The 21,047-nt window shown below is 37.4% G+C and overlaps 1 long non-coding RNA gene across 1 annotated transcript; it reads left to right on the forward strand.

Moving 5' to 3' along the window:
* Positions 1-524: 524 nt before the first annotated feature.
* LOC121815842 lies at positions 525-20,114 on the forward strand. Its single transcript, XR_006055406.1, has 3 exons — positions 525-805; positions 1,038-1,431; positions 20,096-20,114. It is a non-coding gene; the product is annotated as an uncharacterized LOC121815842 (long non-coding RNA).
* Positions 20,115-21,047: the final 933 nt, after the last annotated feature.

Here is a 21,047-nt window from a genome sequence, read left to right on the forward strand (position 1 = left end):
TTGGCCATCTAGTATTTATACAGTCCTTTGGAACAGTTGATATACAGCCACAACCAAAATGTAATATATAATTGTATTAGAAAAAAAAACATTTAATGATTTTGAATTTAACTTAAATAATTTGAATAATTTATAATTGAAGAAATTACTGCACATTTTAATTGCTTCAGAGTACATTTTTATTCTGTTTTGTATTTGAGATGTAATATGAAGATATTCTATGTGTGTCCAATATGTGAAAAAAAAAACCACACACACACACAAAAAATATATGTATAGCAAAATGTATGTTTCCTTTTTTGGAAGCAGTGTTTTATTTAAGTGTAGCCCTGTCTGAAATTATTCAGGCTTACAGGGTAAAGAAAAAAAACTCTACTGTTATAAAAAATGGTTAAATTATAAATAGTTGATAAAAGGTTTAAAAATCATATGCTTTGGTACAAATGTAATTTCATTTACAGTTAAGAGTCCAATAAATAAAAGGATTTCATGATTTAGAGTTCATTTTCTGTGCAGAATAAATATGTCGGGGTGTAACCTAAGGTTATTTACCCATCTAATGTCAGTTATCTCAATGTTGTATTGTCATTGGTTGTTGTGCTGACGAGCCAGTCAATGTCACTCTTCTCTGTTATGGGGGCGGGACGAGTGGTAAAGTTTGTGTGAATCTGTGGGAGCGGACACAGAAGCTAAGTCCGAAGAGAGAGATGTCGTAAGGCAAACGTGGTGTGGATTTTGCATCTAAGTGTATCATTGAGGTCGACTACCCGTGGTCCTGATATTACTTATTTGTGATCTGCAAGAGGTAAATGAGACTGTGTGCCTTGACATTTGTACTGTAACTATTCGTTATAGTGGTAAAATGGCGTGATATGTGATGCTAACTAGCGGCTTGCTAATTAGCGCAGCTTACCGGGTTATGTGCTGTGATGCCATGCTGTATGTTTAGCTCTGTGATTTAAAGTCAAAGCATGCTAATGCTAAATCGTTATGTGATAGAATTTGGTATTGTAGCTCAAGTGTTTTAATGTGTTTAGAAGCCGATGGACGCTCTGAAAGGAGAGGGAGAGAGAGGTTTTGCCCGGATGGACCCTGCTGTTTTCTCACCCCTGGCTGTTTTCTCACCCCTGGCTGTTTTCTCACCCCTGGCTGTTTTCTCACCCCTGGCTGTTTTCTCACCCCTGGCTGTTTTCTTACCCCTGACTGTCTTCACTACTGGTGAACTAACTGCCCGTTTCTGATTGCCCCACTAACAAACTCATTGGACTCGTGAGTACTAACTGGAACTAAAGTGTACGTATTTTGTTTTATGGCTCAGTTTGAGTGAAGCGGCCATCAGTTGTAGGCCTCACCGCACCCGAACTTTGAATCAGGCCTGCAACAAGCACCGTGCTACAGGTGTAGTGTGGACAGGTTAAAGTGTGTGTGTGTGTGGGCCCACTGTTACAAATTCGGTTTAATTTGAGTAAGTGTGTAGTTTTAATCAAAGTTATAATCAAAGGTTGAAATTCATCCCTTTTAAAGGTGTGAGCTGTTGTAACTGAAATAACAGTTGGTACCTAAGAAAGCGGTATTTTGTGTGGATAATCTTTTATTTATAATCCATGTAGTCACATTTGCAGTATTTTTTTATTTTATTTTTTTTTTAAATTCAATTCATTTTATAAAAGTAACTGTTTATTTTATTCATTTCTTTTTGTCTAAATAAATACCCGGTGAGGGATAAATTTGTGTAAAATACAGTTGTGGTGGTCCTTATTAGTTAAATTAGAGGGTATCAGGTATTATTATTAGTAGCACTACAAACCCAGGCCCAGTCTCATTGTACTATATACTCTAGCTTTACCATAGCTACGTGGGACCTGGGTTACATAAGCATCACTTGAGGTTGATAAAAAGGTGGCTAGCCAGTCCACATTTGACTCCCATATGACATTATAGTGGATCAATCCTATTGATCCAATCTTATTGACAACCAATAAGTCCAATTTAAATGGCTCAAGAAACCAAACTCCCAAAATCGCAGTGCAGTAAAGAATCAATAGGATGCAAGGAGCACTAATCCACGAAGGCCATACCCTGTAACTCATGAGCTGCAAAGAGTCTGCTGCTGGAGGTCTTTTCTGGATGTCAACAATGGGTTAGTCCTGTCTATCGTCTGTCCTGTCTATACTGCAATCCCTAAGCACTAAGCTTATTATAAATAAATAAACTACTTGGCAAGTTTATACCTGCCCCTTCAGTCATGGACCATTACAGGGTGAGGCTACCAGTCATAACAAAAGACATAGGGCCAGATTTACTAACACGTTCCACCAGCTCAAGCTGGGTTTCGGCGTAAAAAAGTACAGATATTTACAAAGAGAAATTGTCAGAGTGCGACAGTGACATGATTGCGTGTAAGAACTAATATTTTTCTTTCATTAAGGTGTGAAATATCCAGTCTTTAAGTGATCACGCATGAACCCTGCTTCTGGGTCCAAACTACTCATTTGTGTTTTTACTGTTGTGTTTTTAACATGTTTTAATGCTTTGTATCTCGTTCTATTCCATCTGAACAAGCGCCTTAAAAACCAGTTTGTAATCTCTTGGTTTTTATTACCACTATTCATTTAAAAGCTCAGTTTTTAAAACCTTACAATGTAACTGCAGTCCAGCAGTAAATCAATGACTAACCTCGTGTTGTGGATGGATTATCTCAGTTCTTCTCCTGACTGAAGTTTGGTCCGTTTACAGCATCCTGCCATGTAATTGCATTTGTCCCTATCCATTGGGAACCCTGTTAACTTTTATCGAGCGGAAAAAAGTTAGCAATGTTCCTCCAGCTTCATTGTGCTAATGTGTTTTTATTTTGCTAACCATAGCTGTGTTGCTAGCGATCACTTAGCACATCATCATATACCAGCTAGCCCAACTTCAGTAACTCTACAAAACATCACAGCTGTTTAGATTTTGTCTTCATTTATGTCGGAAGTGAAAGCAGACCTGTACGTAGAAATCCCTCAGTCAGAACATCATATATCATCTTTAGATGGAAACTAGCGAGCTAACGCCCTGCTAACGTCTAACTCCGTTAAACGTAATAAATTCTGTTTTGCTGGATACCTGAATTTTAAGTTTAATTGTAAACCTGATAGAGCGGCCACACTGATTATGTTTTTTAATGATGAAGAATTTAGACAGTTTGTAGCTCTCAATGATGCTGCCGTGTTCGTTTGATTTTGGGACCAGAAGCAGAGTTTGGAACCAGAAACGGATAATGACGTCAGACTTAAAGACCGGATTGGGAGGAGCATTTTTAAATCGAGTGTTTGTAACATGTAGCTTACTGCTAATTGCACCAATATTTGCATCCAATCAGAACAGGCCTTGAGACTGTTTTTTTACTGCTTTGTATTACTTGGAGACTACCAAAGCAATAACGGGCCACTTTTCAGAGGGTTGACTTTTTTTCTTTTTCTTTTTCTTTTCTACAGTTAGATCACAGTTCTGAGTAAGTCTGTTTAGTAGTTGCAAACATTGGTGCGCTAAAATAATAGAGGATATTGTATATACAGTTTTGTCTAAACTAATGTGAGATTTTTTTTTCAAAGCAGCAGAATGTTAAAGAATGATGAAGCTCTGAAAGTCTCATTTTAAAAACTGATAATCTATCAGCTGTGAATTGAGCCAAACCTCCTTACTTGCACTCCTTTCATGTACAGAATCAGATGTAGCTGTTCACAAAGTCTCAGTGCCAAACTGAAGACAGCATGAAATGCACCCACCTTAAACTGCAAGTAAACTGTCCAGATAGAAATGAATAGTGGTAATAAAACAGCAGGAATACATGAGTCAGAACCCAATTTGGGTCTTATTGCGTGAACTGGAGGGAAAAAAAGAATTGTGCATATAATTTAAGGAAAAGCACATGAACTGAAAAAAGGTGCAGATAAAATCAGTAATACTGTACTGCATAAAAAACAGATGGATAAATAAATACATGAGACCAGCACACTTGAAAAGAAACTGTTGCTCTCCTCATTTAAAGACATTTTTTTTCCAAGATGTAAAAGAAAAGCTGTATATGTCAAGCAAGCTTTACATATAAAATCAGTTTGCGTTGGGGGTGTGGTGGCTAAAGAATGAATGGCTGACCAGGTATATCATATATCATATGACCCTTTCTGAAAACGTCTAGGTGCTTGAGCATAAAAAGCTGTTATAAAAATGACCAGTCATCTGATCTCAGCCCAAGAGAGCATGCTTTTCAGGTACTGAAGACAACTCCATAAACAAGCAGCCTCTGAAGGTGTTAACGACCCACCAGAGCATCTCAAGGGAGGAAACACAGAATCTGGTGATGTCAGTGGGGCAGGCATTCATTAACTGCAAAGGATTTTCATCCTGGCACTAAAAATAACCCTTTTATGTAAAATGATGTTTGTCCAGTTACTTTTGAGGCTCTGAAAATTTGGGACTATGTATAACAGTGACTGCATTTACTAAATATTTAATTGCTGTATCTCTTTGGCAAAATCCCTTGAAGTAAGTTGAAAGTCTGCACTTCAGTGCAGTGGCTGTTGTAGGACAAGCATCTTTTAGCCAGCCTGCATTTTTCTTTTACTGGTTGTGTATAAACATATTGTACACACTATATTTTATTAACACTTATCAATTGTATTTCTGATTTATTGCTATGTGCCAGTTAAATACTTTGTGCTATTTTATGTTTTTACCCCTGTGCCCCTTCAAAACCCTGGCCACTTTTCATCTGTGGTGAGTATATGTGTTATTTTTGCCACTTTTAGTTGCTGTTAGCTGGTATTAACTTTCTTTGACGTGGATCTTGTTGGACTTGAACACTTAAATAAACTGTCATACGATGTGAGAATGCAATCAAACTGTTTATCAGAGGGAAAGTGTGACTTTTAGTATACTCAAGCCTAACATTAGTTGACTATTGATGTGGTTTAGCCCGCTGACATCATCAGGAATAAATAAGCATGTTTATGCACATTTCCATCTGTTAGAGCCTTGACTACAATCCAAGAGATAAAGCCTAAGGGGAGGACGAAATGGATGACATTTTGTCGACAATGCATAGCCTCTTTCCTTCATGTTTCCTCTTCTTTAATTCAATTCTGTTCATTTTATATATTTAATTGTAAGGGCACCCTTTCTCAGATGATGAAACATGGGTATAATCCTTAATATCTTGAGGCTGAAGGTGCACAAATTAAAATCGGTCTCCACACAAATGCCTGTCAGTTCTTTTCTGCCCTACCTTTTAGTTACAACATATGAAGCCAGTCTAGCCATGCATTTCGGCAGAAGGCCAATCTTAATTTTAACACTGAGGCTTCCACAACCCAACGGCTGCTCCTTTGCATTTTTAAAGGATTAACTCTAAGTATGTGAGAATCCATCAGTTTGTTGGAAGCTCTAATTAATATATATTTGTGACTACAACAACATTTTTTTTTATGTTAAATATCCTCAAAAAATTACTGACGCGTGTTTAAACAAAGAACCTCCCAATAAAATGAAAGGGTTTTTTGTTTTTTTGTTTTTTTTTTTAATTATGCATTTGGTGTTCTTTTGGGAATAAAATACAGATTCATGAGATTTATGATAACGATAATAATAGTAAAGTTTATTTGTATAGCACTTTTAAGAAAAGAGTTTTTCAAAAAAACAAAGAGGTTATAAATCTTCATTTCAGAAGAATATAAAAAATGTAAATTATAGAGAAGTTAATTTTCACTTAAACATTAAGTACAATGTCAAAATTGAAATAAGACACAATTTGATTAAAATTTTAGTGACTGAAATTGTATCTTAAATTAACAGAAAAAATTAAGCTAATACAATAAGATGGGTGTATATATACAAATATACATAAATGTACATGTGTATACACATTGATCAGGCAGGACATTCTATAACTTGGACTCGCACTGGTTTTTATGGGAGCAGGAGTTCTAGTGTATATTCATAGGCCAGGCCACAAAGTGCTTTAAATATAATAGGTAAAATCGTAGCATCTGTTCTGAAAAATGTTGCAAATCATTGCATTATCTTGTTATTTACACCAGACACAGTGTCCCTGGTCTTTTCAGAACTGGACTTCTAAAATCCATTGTGGTGGTGTACAGAGGCAAATTAGAAAAACTGTACCACTGTCTAAGTACTTAGGGACCTAAGCGTATAAAGTATATGTTTAACTGGAGGGTGTTTTGGAGCACATTATCTGTTATCTAGAAGAAAAAAATAAAGAAAGCCTTGGTACTGTTTACATCCCATTTGTGCTGGTCATTAAATGCCAACAGAAACCTGCTTGAGGTAAATCGGGTATTGACCTCAACTGACTGTTTTTGTGGGTGTCCCAGCAAAGAACAGTGAGTAAGTTGTGGGTGGCTCAGCAAGATTTAATGATAGCAGAGGAAAGGTGACAATTGGTGAGAAGGTGTCTCCAGCTCAGACAGCTATGGACCCCTTGAGACAGTCAGGATGAGTCAATCCTTCATTTCTACAGCCAGGAGAAAGGAGAGGATAATTGCTCTGTTCTCGTGGCTGCTTCAAATTGCTGTGAGAGATGGAGGACAGTCATCAAGTCAGGAGTAACTAACCACCTTGACTCTGACAAAAGCCTGGAGTTGCACTTGGAACATGCTTTTTTTTTTCTGTTTATGATATACCAACTTCTGACCACATTATGGTCACTTAGAGGTTATGTGTTTGCTTGTAGAATATGCATAGATACTTAAAGAAAGTGAACTTAACTGTCCACTTTCTTTATCTGTGGACAGCCTCTTTTATTAGCATTCATATACAGCACACTTAAACTTTTAAATCCTCACTGTACATTACCACCTCTGAAAACTGAGAGCCAATAGTTTAACTCATTCATGTATTATTTTGTGGTCCCCTAAGATGTCAGTTTAAAGATTAAGCTCAGGATAAGACTTATCGGTAGGAAATAATTACAACCACACTGCAATATACTGATTTCTATCTCACTGAGAAAGACCATATAGAGCTAGAACAGTTTCATTTATTTATATCCAAAACCACCAGCTATATCATAGCATTTTTATATGCTAATAAGCTAGCCAACCGATAATGCATCTTACAGACATTTCTGAGTTTAAGCTAACATCTGCGAGAACAGAAATTGTTTTCTTTATTTTTGAATTTTTTTATAAACACAGTTAAAATATAAAAGGCATACTTTTAAAAAACATGAAACTTAATACAGAAAAATACATTAAAAGCAGTCAAGCTATACTATGTTTTAATAACCTGGTACATAATAATATCTCAGGCACCAAACACCTGCTATTACTTTTGACCCCAGAAATGAAAGACTTATCATATGAGAAATAAAAAACACTGGTGAAGAAAAAAAGGGCATTTTGCAATAAATGAAAAGACGACGTTACTGAAAAGCAAACAGAGGATGTGCACTACAATACACCAGCTGTGCAGGTCTTAACAGATTTCTCTCAATCTGTGAATGTGATAGAAACAAGGAACCAACAATATAATGTCATCTGCATATCATAATGAGGAGGAATATGCAACCACATCTGTTTTCCAGTATGCTGAATGAATGGGCTACAATAGGCGAATATTCCAAACAAATGTTTCCATGCATGCTTTACCACTCCCGTGTGGCAGTGCTGGACGACTCATTTTCAGGATGCACGCTCGTGGAGTTGACTGAAATGATGTATGTGCCACACACAATGCAAGCCTATTTTTTTTTTTTTTAAATTGCTGCCACTAACATACCCCTGAGCAAAGTGAGCTTGTAGTGCTTGCTCAGTGGATGACAATCCGTGTACAGTGCCTGCAGTCGCTTTAGTGTAAAGGATGATGGTACACAGACAGAGCTCACATGCTCAGCAAAAAGTAAAGGTCAGTAAAGGGAATCCTGTTAGTATGTTTGCCACATTGTCACTTTTTGTAAAGGGACCTCAGAATTGTTAAGGTAGTATTTAGGATTGCACTCAATTAACGAATAGGAAAGTAGTGTGAGCTTCCAGTGGTTGCCGAATTATATATATGCATATATCTTCTCTCAGCTCATAGTATGTATATTCTGTACTTGATTTCCAACTTACTAGTAGTTTACTATGTCACTCGATATGTATAGATATAGATATATATAATATATATATATATATATATATACTTATATATATATATATATATATATATATATATATATATATATATATATATATATATATATATATATATATATATATATATAAAATATATATAGGCAATCAATAATAACATACATACATACATACTCTCATGAAAATATAGGTTCCTGAAATAGCTTGTCAGTGCCAGGGAAGTACTTTGTCATAACTGATGAAACATCAGTAAAAAGAATGGTAATATCATCAAATTAAATGGTACAGTACTTTTGTAAGGTATGCTTGATGACACAAAAGTACAATTTCAGGCTGTAGGTGGTTGCTAGGCAATGCAATGACATCATAATCTCTTGTATAGATAAGGACCTTCAGGGCCTAAGATATGCCTGTGTGCCAAGCTTGGTTGCTCAACTGTAGAGGATGCAATAGGAGTTCAAAGGCAATCAAACAGACATTGTTTTGTAATATGGTGAGATTATTATTATCATGTTTAGTTTCTAAATCAATGTTTTAGTTTTAACAAATATGAATAACAGATGATTACTGACAGAACAGCAAGCATTACTTATGTGAAGATTTGGAATATGAAAGAATAAGTTTAAGAAAATCATAAAATTCCATAAATCTTTACTGGAAACTGATATTCACAGACAAAAATCTGAATTTTGTAATATGTATCACCATGAAACATAATCAGTTGGCTATAACTACTACTGTACATAAAGACAGTTATTGTTATTTGTTAAAAGTTAGATGAAAGGTATTATGTATATAAAATTATTTGCATTCTTTTCAAGAACTGAAAGTCAACTGGAAGGTTTTAAAATTCTTGTTTCATTTTTCTGGCATATAACAGTCAAAAAGGTTCTTACCAAAGGGATCTCTTTTCCCCTTCACCTTAGCAGCCAGGAAGAAAAAAGTTTCTGCAAGCTTTTACTTATAAAATGTTCAATAACTCAAGCTCCAAATGGTAAATGAGCAAACCTCCCTTCGTAAGCCCTCAGAATATTGAGAGGAATGATCCTGGTAAGTTGTTTTTCTTCTTTGCCTCTTTTAAGGATGTAAAGTGGAGATTTCTGGCTGAAAGTATAAGAAGGCCGTAACTGATACATATTGACATTTTTTTTAAATTTAGTATTTATTTCCATCAGACTCACATCTTATCAATGTATCATGTTTTGCCACTTTATGTCATACTTTTAATATTGATTTACTTTTTTTTAGTTTTAAGCCCTCAGCTGTGAAACGCTGATGGGGTATTGTCACCGGGATGGCGTGGACACCTATGTTTGTGAATGTGATAACTTGAGAACAAGGTGACTGTTGCGCCCCTCGTCTAGGCATGTAGAGACACACATAGGATTTGAGGAGAGAGAAGCAAATACCCGCCCTGGTTCCCAAACCAAACAACCGAAATCGGTTATGAGTAAAAAAGGTGATTTTATTTAATGTCAGGAAGCATAGCTCCAGGGTGAACCCAGGCCAAAATAATAAACAAAACCAACTAAGTCCCGCCAGAGAAAACTAACTAAACCCTAAGAAAGAAAGAAAACAATCAAAGGACATTAGCTATCCCTCGCTTCCTAGCCCAGAAACAGGAGAAAACAGTTCAAAAGAAAAGTCGGCTCACCCCTTCAGCTTCAGCCTAAGCACTGAATTTATACACACAAGTGGCGGCTTTCACAGAGCATGCTTACACATATACAAAGTAACACAAGAATTTGGAAACCAGGGCCAGGTCCGCGTCTGCTGTCAAAACTGCTCACTCTCACACTCGCTCACTTTTCTCTCTCTCACAGCAGCTGTCAGAGCAGCTTTTTGAACCCAGTCACGTGCCCCATGGTCCAATCAGAGGAAGGACCTGCAGACAGTCTTAAGACACAGTAAAGGAACACAACACAGCAGCTCACACAGACTTCTTATGGCCACAGGCCGGAACAGTGACATAGGAGCTTCATATTGATACCACAGGTGTATCTACTTGAAGCCTTGGTTTTATTTAGCTCTAATTAATTCTGACTAGGACAGTGATATTTACATTTTCAAGGGATACTATTGAAATCAGTGCCTTCGCAAGAAATCATGCTGAGACATTTGGAAGTAAATTACAAGTTCTTCACATGTAAAGTTTTAAAATCTGATCTGAGTTTTAACTTTCACAACTTGGATTTATCATATTTAACAAGATTCCCAGTTAATGGTCATCATATATACTGCATGTTAGAGCTGCTCCTACTTTAGTCTCTGTAAATATTCTAGTAAGCTCGGTGCCAAACTTTTTTTTTTCCAAAGCTAATTCTCTTATCCTTCAATAATGCATTTCATCCTGAAAATGAAGCCCTTAAGAGCTCCTCCGATGGTGTCTGTATGCTTTTACAAAAGAGGGCTTTTTAAAGCGCTGGGTTGAGAAGAAAAACACACATCTTCATGTGAAATTTATTCTGTTGACTGGGGCACTTCACTCGGCACACACTACAAAATAGATTCTCCTCATGTTGCACAGTTCACAGTCACGCTTTGAGTAATCAGCATCTTAAAATCTATTCTCTACTCCTTCCAAAAAGAAAAATCATTTTATTCTACTTAGTAAGTTCACAAAGTCACGTGCTGATGTGTTCCATGGACTTTTATCAAGGGTCTCAGTGGTTCAGCTTCGGTAGGTACATGCAAATAAACGCACACACGCAGACACACACAATGACAAATCAACGAGCGCACACAAAACAACTACACATCCCTCACACACACAACTCCTGTCTTATTGGAAGCAGCGTGGCACGGAGCCTTTAGCAGCGACAGCGGTAAGTGATGGATGCTGCAGTGTTGACAGGAGGAGTAATTATGCTTTGTCCCATGGTTTCTTGTATGGGGGCCACCCATCACTCTCCATTACGCCCCTGTGTTGTGGCAGCCTTCCACTTTGTTTAGCAAATGAAATGCTTTTCCACCTGAGTGCTCCCGAGAAATAAGGAGAGGCGTGGTGAGGGTGAATGTCATGGGATACAGAATAGAGGGTTCAGGTAGATTCAGAGAAATGCATATAAGGGGGGGAGGAGGACCATAATTGTACCTAACGGACATACAATACATCAGTGATCTGTGTCCGATTTGTAATAGCTGCAGAGCAACGACTTCAAATCTTTCACACAATATCTATGTATGTTTTCATTCTCACAAGCTGCTTTTATTTCACAAACATCAAACAAAGAGAGAGGAAATGTAATAGAAAAATTGCATTGCATCAGATGAGGCAATACTGAGTGAATGAAAAAAATACAGCCTGCATCCTCTCGATGGTGAATTTCTTTTTTGTCATCACAAAAAAGGGAAAAGTAATTATTGACACTGGGTTTGAAATTAACTTGAACTGAAAGGAAAAGAAGTTGCAGTCAAAACAGTTTTGTTTGGAGAAGGACATGGACTGTGGTTAACATGCAATTTGAAAAACCCATCCCCTTCTGTACGTGCAGTTTAGGGAAATTTAACTATCTCCTAGCAGCCGTTCTGAAGTTCAAGTGTGTTCTGAGTTGTATTCTGTATTCTGGCGACCTGTCCAGGGTGTACCCCGCCTCAAGCCCCATGAAAAAATTAAACGGATACATGGATGGATGAAATCATTATTCATTTATAATGGATTAACATTTATATGGCACTATTCTAGTCATGCTTACCATTCAAAGCTTTATGATAAGACTAATTTTTTTTGATAACCGCCCAAACACAGCGTTCCCCGATATCTGATCTACCTCAGGGGTATACATCCATGCAAAGTGTACCAGCAGGGACAGAATTTGACTTTTACCTCACCCTCTTCCAGGAGAGTGTCGAACAGATATGTGTTGGTTGTGCGGTTGTAAGTTTGTGTGTGATAGTGTGTTTAGCTTAATAAGAATCGCACCACCTGGATCCTGAAGGCATTATGAGCAATGATTGGCAAGAGTCATTAATGTTATCAATCATCATTTGCCTCAGCACATTAGGAGCATGTGTATAATCAAGCCTCCAGCCAAGGTCAAAATTATGAAATCATTATGATCTTTTCCGTCTAAATGACAAGACTAATCACCACACCTCGCAACTATTACACCAAGTGTGCCCTTATCTGTATGTGTGTGGGTATGCACATGAGTGAAGTTTTGCTTGTACAGTGATTAATCCTTGTTGTTGGGGGTTAATAAGAGTAATTTGGCCGTGTGCAATGGCTCCAACTTCCCTACATCTAATGGCATTACGGTTTTATTATGCAGCTTGTTTCTCTCAAGCTTGTTAGGGGATGAAGGAGCTGTGTAGGTCAAAGAGAACACACAAGAACGTCTGGCTATATTTAGCCCGAGGAGCATTTTACCCCAGCCCTGTCATTGAATGAGAAAAGTTTGCGATGTTCTTGATGCAAATAGCCTCATTTCCTCACTCTCTGCTCCACTAACCGACTAAATCCACAAGATGCAGGAAAGCCTCGAGACCTAGTTAGGGTAGGTGAACGCTAGAATAAATTTCAATATGAATGGTTCCATTAAGTCCGTTTTCGACAGGCTGAGCATAATATTATTTAGAAGCAATGCTGTGAGATGATAACAGGAGAAGGAAAAAAGTACCAACGTGTCCAAATATAGAAAGCCGACTGGTGTTGGGTCTAACTTAATAGGGTTTACTCTTTGGAAGAGGAAAGTTGACGAACCGATTGACGAGATTATTTCTCAATTGTTGTTATATTCCTGTACTCTTGCCAGGTTCATAACACAAAGAAGCCCCTTTAAAATGAACTGATAATTATAAACGGCTACTGTAGATCATGCATGTTTTATTCAGCCAAGAAAGATCAAAAATATTAAATCTAACTGTACCCAAGAATGGCTGTAGCCAGCCAGCCTTTTTCTTCTGCTGTTTGTTTATAAGAAAAGCTTTGTTTTGTGTTCCTATATATTTTTAATAGATTCATTCCAAGTTTATGAGAATGCATCAATTTATTAAAATACATGATTAAATACTATTCAGTAGACATTTATTAGTTCAACATTCTTTTTTCTATTGAATAAAACCAAAAAAACAACTGACTGTACCTTTTAAGAATAATATGACATACAAACTTGGATACTTTAAAAATATCCATCGAATAGTATAATCTAGTAATTTTTTTAAGCATGTCAGTGTCCAATCCCAGGCTCCTCGAGACATGCATGTTGAGGTAACTTTAGGCAAGATAATGAACCCAGTGTGTTCACTTGAGTAAGAATGTGTATATGCTAGGCTAATAGCATGCTAGCTCAGGTTTTAGAACTCAGAGTGGTATCTTCATTTTAATATGAGAGTTTCAAACTTTGGCTGCATTGAACACCAGTATCCATGTGATAGTTCTAACTGAAGTAAGTATCTCTACAACCATATTTGGAATGGTGACACATACACACATAGTCCCAAGGCTAAAATGCACCAGTTATGCTATCATGGCTTGTAGTAATTCACCACCCAATATCTAAAACAAGCACAAGGCCCATTTAAATTACTCTTGTCTCAGCATGCCACTTGTTGATAACTGTGATGATTAGTTTGTGGTTTGAAACATGTACTGAGAAATGTATTGTATTGCACACAGGAGTTTACCGACAATATTGTGCTAATGCTACTCAATAAACATTCAGCCAGCTTTAGAGCTTTTTATACTCATTGTTATTGGAGGTCCCCTTATCTTTTTTAAAAAGCGTTATCGTGAAAAAATGCCAATCCAACATCTGGTACTCGACATAGCAGATAACTCTGGCAGACAAAATGGCAACTTAACTCGTATTTGCTAGCACAACACCTGTTGGGCAAACATTACTGCTAGCAAACTAAAGGCTATTCACTGTATTGCCAGCAATGGAAGACAGCTGAATCAGTCACAGAGCGTAAGCAGTAAGTGAACCATGTTACTCGAGTCTGGACCTCACTTTGAAACAATAGTAAGATCAGTGATAGCAGTGGAAAAATACATATATGTACATTTTTTTTTTTCTATTTGCAGTTTGCTCTTTAAGCACTTTCAAGTTATTGACTTGTGAAACCACTGGGTAAACATCTGCTTGTCTTTCTTACCTCTCAGTGTGAGCAGCAGGTAGACATTTTGGACAGTGAATGAAAAAACAACAGGAAAAACACAAAAAATGTAAAACCTGTTGTGTTTCCTCTGCTCTGCTTGTAGTCTTCAGGCTATGTGTCAGGCACCTGTGTAAGGCAATTTTAACACCTGGGATTTCAATGTGTGCCTTGTCGAAATCTACCAACCCACTGGCATTTTAACAGGCCCTTTATGTTACACACAAATGTTATTGCACAAACCTGAGCTCATGAAGCTGTCAGGGTGCTGACTGAATAGTATGTTAGGTTTTGAGAGTTGTACAATAGTACTGGATATTCGGATCGACCAGGTATTAATCCATGGTGATGATTATCATTATTTACTATCTTAGCATGCTAACATAAGCAATAGAAAACCATAGATGTTTATCTCATGATCTTATTACAACTATTATAGTATAATTCTCACAGAGAAGTTTGTCAATGGGTGGTGGTATAGATTTAACATATTAGACTTTGTGAATTACTCTGCTTTACACATGTTGTACATGCGCACACACACACACACAGAACTTTATGAATCTCAAAGTTGTAATCAGTAAACTGTGAGTTACATTAACAACTGTTAGCCTACTCTCTTAGACTTATAGTGTATTATTTTTTTTTAATGAAGAGGTTGTCTTTTGCCAGTCTCTTCTAACTACAACATTATACTGTAGTTTCTTGGCCCTTTCTCATTTTCCTCTTCTTGTGGTCATCTCACTCAAGTGCACTAGTGTCTTTGCTTTGCCGCCCCTCTTTTCTCTTGTTCACTTCTTTCCAGTGTGCTCTGTCAGGTCTGAACCAGCAAAGGCACTCTACATTCTACAAATTGAACAGTTAATTCCACCTTCATAAGTCTAAGCCGTGTAAGATCTGATGTTACCTGTCTGAGAATCCTAAGGATTGATGTTTCTCATCTTTTAACATCTTCCATCTTTGCATGCCAGTGACTTACTTAGAGGTAGGTTCACATCTACCCTTTATATGAAATTGTTTAACAGAAGAACACATAAACATGAGCGAAATTATTTAACTAAGTCAACTTATTTGAGCCTAGCTTACTTGGTTTACTGGAGACCTGGTGGATTTAAAGAGGCTAAAATTCACTTCACTGGGACTGCTGTTTGCAATAGTCCTTTCAGAGTCTGGCAGTATTTCCAGTGGGTTAATGCAGGACTCACAATTTCACCTCAAGACTGGAACATTTTATGATATTCAAGAAACCACACCATCAACAATGGCTTATGATATAAGATCTGGCACACTGGGGATTTCAAAACTGGCTCTTTCTAAAACACAAAAATAATGTACATTTTCAACCAACGTCCCAAGGAGTTTTCTGTGTTACTGAGAAATGAAACATACCTGGGGAAAAATATGCCTGATGTAAAAGTCCTTTATCTAAAGCCCAAGAGGATAGCACCTGTAATAGGAGGCTTCTTGTATACTCCTGTCCCCTGAGAGTAAAACAGCTGTCACAGATGTTGCCCAGAAAGTGCCAAGAGGCAGAAACACATACCTTCTGCATACAGACATCGAACCCTTGCTATACAGAAACTGTCTAATGTACAACTAGAGACCAGGGAGATCATAGCAGTGAGTTGGCAAAAATGAGATGGCTTCAATAACAATTGTTTGTCTCGCAGTTGTAAAAGCTCGCTGGTAAAGTTACAGCAAATCAAGCATCAAGAGCATCAAATAATAATGGAGAGAGGCCTAAATGCATAAAATGTGCAACAAAACCTTGACAATGAGCACAATAAACTCACATCCACAAATAGCCAGGGGCGCACACATAGGCCTGTCTGCAAGAGGTTATTATTATGACTCATTGTGGGCACAAAGTCAGTATTTGCAGCAGCGATTATTGTTATTGTGTGCTCAGACTTATATATGGGATGTGACCTTTCCAATCATCAAAGTAATGAAGATAATATGGAAGCCTAATAATTGAAAACACTTTATTATACTGCAAATTGCTGTAGTATTCCACTACTAGTGGCCTGTTTTAAAAGCCTGTTTATCCAAATTACAAAAAAACTCAAAAACAAATCCTGCTGTTTTCTCAAAATCTTCTGCTATGGAGATAAGGCACGGAATCGTAATCTTACACAAGGCACGCATATAGATTTAACATTTGTTCTCGGCCTGGCTGTAACTAACTCATGAGAATCACAAATATAACTTACTGAATCATTCCACATTTGGCTCTGTTACTCCAAAATGGATTCAAATTCATTTTCCCCTCAAATCCTACAGACAGTGAGTGCCCCATAACGACAAAGTTGAAAAACAGGTTTGCTTGAAATTCTTGAGATTTATTAAATAAAAATGAAAAATCAAGGAGTTTAATGTTATATACATCGCATAACACAGTGGTTATGCTGAGCAATGAAACGCTTATGAATTTGCGAGTTCAAATAAAAACACAAATAAAAAAAACAACACTAAAATGAAATTGAATAAAAGAATAATAAGTATAGTACTGGGCTTATTTTATTTTTCCATGTACAGAAGGTTGTGGTGATAATATAAAATTGAATTAATTATGTATACTATTGTAATGGTAAGACATTCAGATTCAGCTATATTTTAGTAGATGATGATCCATCAAAATGTTGAAAAGGCAATGATTGTAAATAGCCTCTCATTGGGATGCCGGCAAAACACTGAGCCTGGCACTGCAGTTCCTGCTGGGAGGGTCTTCTCCATAGCAGGGAATATAGTGACTGCAAAAAGGTTGGTCTTTTCCCCAGACAAAGTAGGCATCCAGGCCTTTTTTTTTTTTTTTTTTTTTTTTTTTTTTTTGCTGTATTTTTCCAACTATTTCATATTTTTCCATGTTTTATTTTATTTTTTATAATTCTTACCAACAGAGTATCTCAGGACCCTTTCTGCTTTTGGGCTTGAGTTGTTTCACCGTGATGATGTTCACCTCTTTGGAGTCATTTTTAGAGTGCTTCCTTTTTGTGCTTTTTTTCAAATGATAAGATCAAGTCTATTTTCTTGTGTTGTTTATTTTGTTTTTATTTTATTTTCAGAATGTTAGTCCCATAAATTCATTCTGTTTGTCCTGGCATTGTGTTTTCTGTAAGAGAAACGTTTCGTCACCAATCGCAAGGGACTTCTTCAGTCTCAGGTTTCCCCAATCTTATAAACAGCGCATTCATATACTGTAATGGCTGAAACTAACACTACTGACTAGCAATGCGCTTTGACGTCAGTTTCATTATTATTAATATGCAAATGCAAATTGTCATGACTAATGATTGGTGGGCATGAGTACCATTCACAGAGAGTTGAGGAATGGCTGCAATCACAGCATTATAAGCTGGTAAAAGATGTTCCCTCAAGCCCCGTCCTTAGTTCAGTGGATTTTCCCTTTTCACTTTCAAAGGCCTGCTTGACATCCTCGTACAGTCCAGCATTTGTCCCTCTCCAGCATGCACATCTTCATCATTGAAAGAGGCCACTGGACTCTAAGTGTGAACAGGCTGTGGAATTGTGGCCTAGCAAGTTAGCTTTACTTTGATGTGCCATCCGCTTTGCCAGAACTTGTTTGGTTTCCCTGATTTATATATTGTACATAATTTTCACAGTAATAAGGCCTATTGTTTACTGTTATTTACTGTTGATTGTTACTGTTATTTAACAACTTTAGTTTAAGTATATTTTTTTAATTTTACTTTCTAATAAAAAAATTTGATGAGCTAAAATAATAAAATTTACATTTTTTTAAGATGGTCCATAAATTCATTAATGGATGGAAACAAAGTTGAATTTTCTTCTTCTTTATTTATCTATATTTTTTGGTGAAATTAAATGTGACCCAAAGCTGTTCTGTTCTAAACTATGAAGGCACAAGTATACCTGCTGCATTGGTCGCTTGGTGCGTGATTCAGAGTCAAATCCATTTATGCTTACCATTACAGCTGTAGCTTCATTAAATGTTACATGTAGCTGTTGCAGTATTCTCCTGAACACTAGGTGTCGTCACTCAGACAATAAAATATAGAATATTTCATTTTGAGTAGACATTTTAGGAGGCAGACTTAAAAGCGGCTTTAATGCTGAAATATATAAAAACAAGGCAGGGCTGGTGAAATACAGAAGAAAAGGAGCAGACAGCCTTGCAGGAAGACAGCACACACAAGATGAGATGATGAGAAACACCAGGGAAACACAGCTGCAAACTAATCAGGGAAATTAAACAGGCCAGGTAAAACAAAACCCCATACAAATTAGGTGAAGCTTACCAAATTAAACAGGAAATAACTAAACAGGGGAACATTACAGATGGAGATACAGAGATACAAACTAGACACAGAAAGACAAAAGGACAAACACAGAGATGAGACTGAACTAACAAAAGAATCTGTGGAACTGAAAGCTCAGAACTAGACATGCAATAAGAAAAGGGCGTTTTAGCACCTATCATCCATTTACTGTCGTCTGAATCAGTTGATGAGTTGGTAAACTTGGACCTTTATCCTGTGATTCGGTTTGTTTTCACACAGAGAAGAATCCAAGTGAACTCAAAGTGAACCAAAATGCACCACTACAAACCACATGGCTTTGGGATGTTCAGCCGGCTCATTAGCTAGATGCGTCTGGGGCGGGACCAACAAAAGTAAAGGTAAACGTAAAGGAAGAACATGCTGTGTTCTAGACTATTGAAGGAGACGGAGAAAAAACATTCATTTCATAGCTAATTGCTAGGCCTGACAGACCTTTGCACATCTATATAACCTAAAAAATACAAAGCACATATGGCTACGGGATGTTTTTTAGCTCAAACTTGTAACATACACCTGGTAGTTAGAATATGGTGTGATCATTATCCAAACCTGATTTAAAACAGCTGCTCTGGAGTTCATCTGGAACTGTACCGAGACCACCACCTCCAAAGAGTCTCAGTGCGGTTGTTTGATCCATACCTGAGTGCAATTACTTTGTTCACATCTACACAAACAAACTGCACCAAGAGGGAAAATGAACCAGAGTTGTGGGAAAACACCCTATAAAATAACAGAAAACTAGATTCCAACAGTACAGAATATAGAACAGAGATAACCAAAAATACCAAGATAGTAATGCATTAATAAATGCTGAAAATAGTAACTTTGGTACAAAGTTGTCTTTATCTACTAATAAAACCATTGTTCAGGAAATTAGAAGCCACCAACAGTATGGTCTCAATCAGGTCTGTTTCAGCAGCTTAAAGGTCAACTAAATGTGTTGCACACTCCCATCCGCCGCTTCTGCTTTCTCTTGTCACTCTTCGCAAAAAGGGGTTTGTGCAGGAGTCATTAGTCTGATTTAAAGCTGCAGACACTGAAGCAGACTGTTAGAAACTAAGCTCCAAACTGGAATTGTGCATGTATGGTACAAAAAAAAAAGAAAAAAAAGACCTGTGCTGTACTCTATTCCGACTTGAAATTGTGGGGAGATTTGGGATGACCATTTATTTTCTCCTAACTAGGGAGAAAAAAGGAGACCCTTAAGCCCCCTTTTTTTAATTACCAGGATGTAAACATCCACTTCTCCTTGCTTATAACACATGTATACTAGTCTTTCTGATATCAGACCACATGCTTCAAGTGCAGCGAGGCAGCAAGCCTTGCTTCACACCCAAGTCAGTCATTATGCATGCATGCTCTTCATCCACACTCCACATCCCTGACTTGTGTTTGATAATTTTAGCCTAGTTTGGAGCTTCCATCCTCCTGCATCAATGCTCAGATACAGACAGGCAGAGCAAAGGCTGCTACCAAAGACAGATACAAACACAGCGCATTGAAGTCTGAGGCTAAACTTGTGAGTGCACAGTTTGCCATGAAACCCAGGTGTGTGTGTGTGTGCACATATACCCCCTTGGCTCCGCTTGGCTCAGCAGTCTGATAATGCTGGAGACAGACCAAGGGCACCTCTCCTTTACTGTTCTCGTCAGCTGAGTATGTTAACCGGAGCAAAATTATACCTCGGATAAAAAATTATCCTCCTCTGTAGGAAATGTTATCACAGCAATATGCACCCCAAAAGCATTGGCACATGCCCCGGAAAGACCCGCAGTCAGAGCCGAAAGTACGTCCCGGCCCCTCATGGGCATCTTTAGAAGTGAAATCTATTTTACACTTTTACAGGTCAGAACCCAGAGGAGAGACTGCAGATTACTGTATCAACTTTTTTTTTTGCCTTTAAATTTGAAGCTTGCATTTGGCATGTGCTGTTCGAAAATACTTAATCCCTCTAATTACGGTTTAGCCACTTTTTACTGAGCCAAAACAAATTCTATTATACCTAATGAGCTGAGTGGTTAAATAGAAACTGAGAGACACAGAAATGATGGGTCTACTTACATAAATTACACTGCATTATGGGATTTTTTTTTTAAACCACATGCTATGGAGCAAATACAGACACTTTGGAAAATTGTTTGTAGATTTACAGATACGGTTTACATAATTCATGTGTACATCAGCTAGGCAAAAGCATGCTTCTTTACTTATCAAATGGGTCAGTGATGAGGCTAGAGAGCAGGGAATTGGTCCCTCAAGTTAAATAAGGTCTTCAGAGGCGCCCACACACACACACACTACAAGCTAATATTGACTGAAAACGATGCCCATCGGCAGAATTAGATTGAGTGGAGATGCTAATAATTCATCACTTGTCAGACCTGCTTCTTTGGCCTGACATTCAAAGCATGATATCAATAACCTGCACACAAACTCGCAGAGACACACACATCTACATGTTGGCTGCTTAATTGTTTCAGTGAGGCTATGCTATTCAAAG

Source organism: Haplochromis burtoni, unplaced genomic scaffold (genome assembly GCF_018398535.1).
Source record: "Haplochromis burtoni strain Fernald_Lab_line unplaced genomic scaffold, NCSU_Asbu1 Contig_327, whole genome shotgun sequence".
NCBI lineage: Eukaryota > Metazoa > Chordata > Actinopteri > Cichliformes > Cichlidae > Haplochromis > Haplochromis burtoni.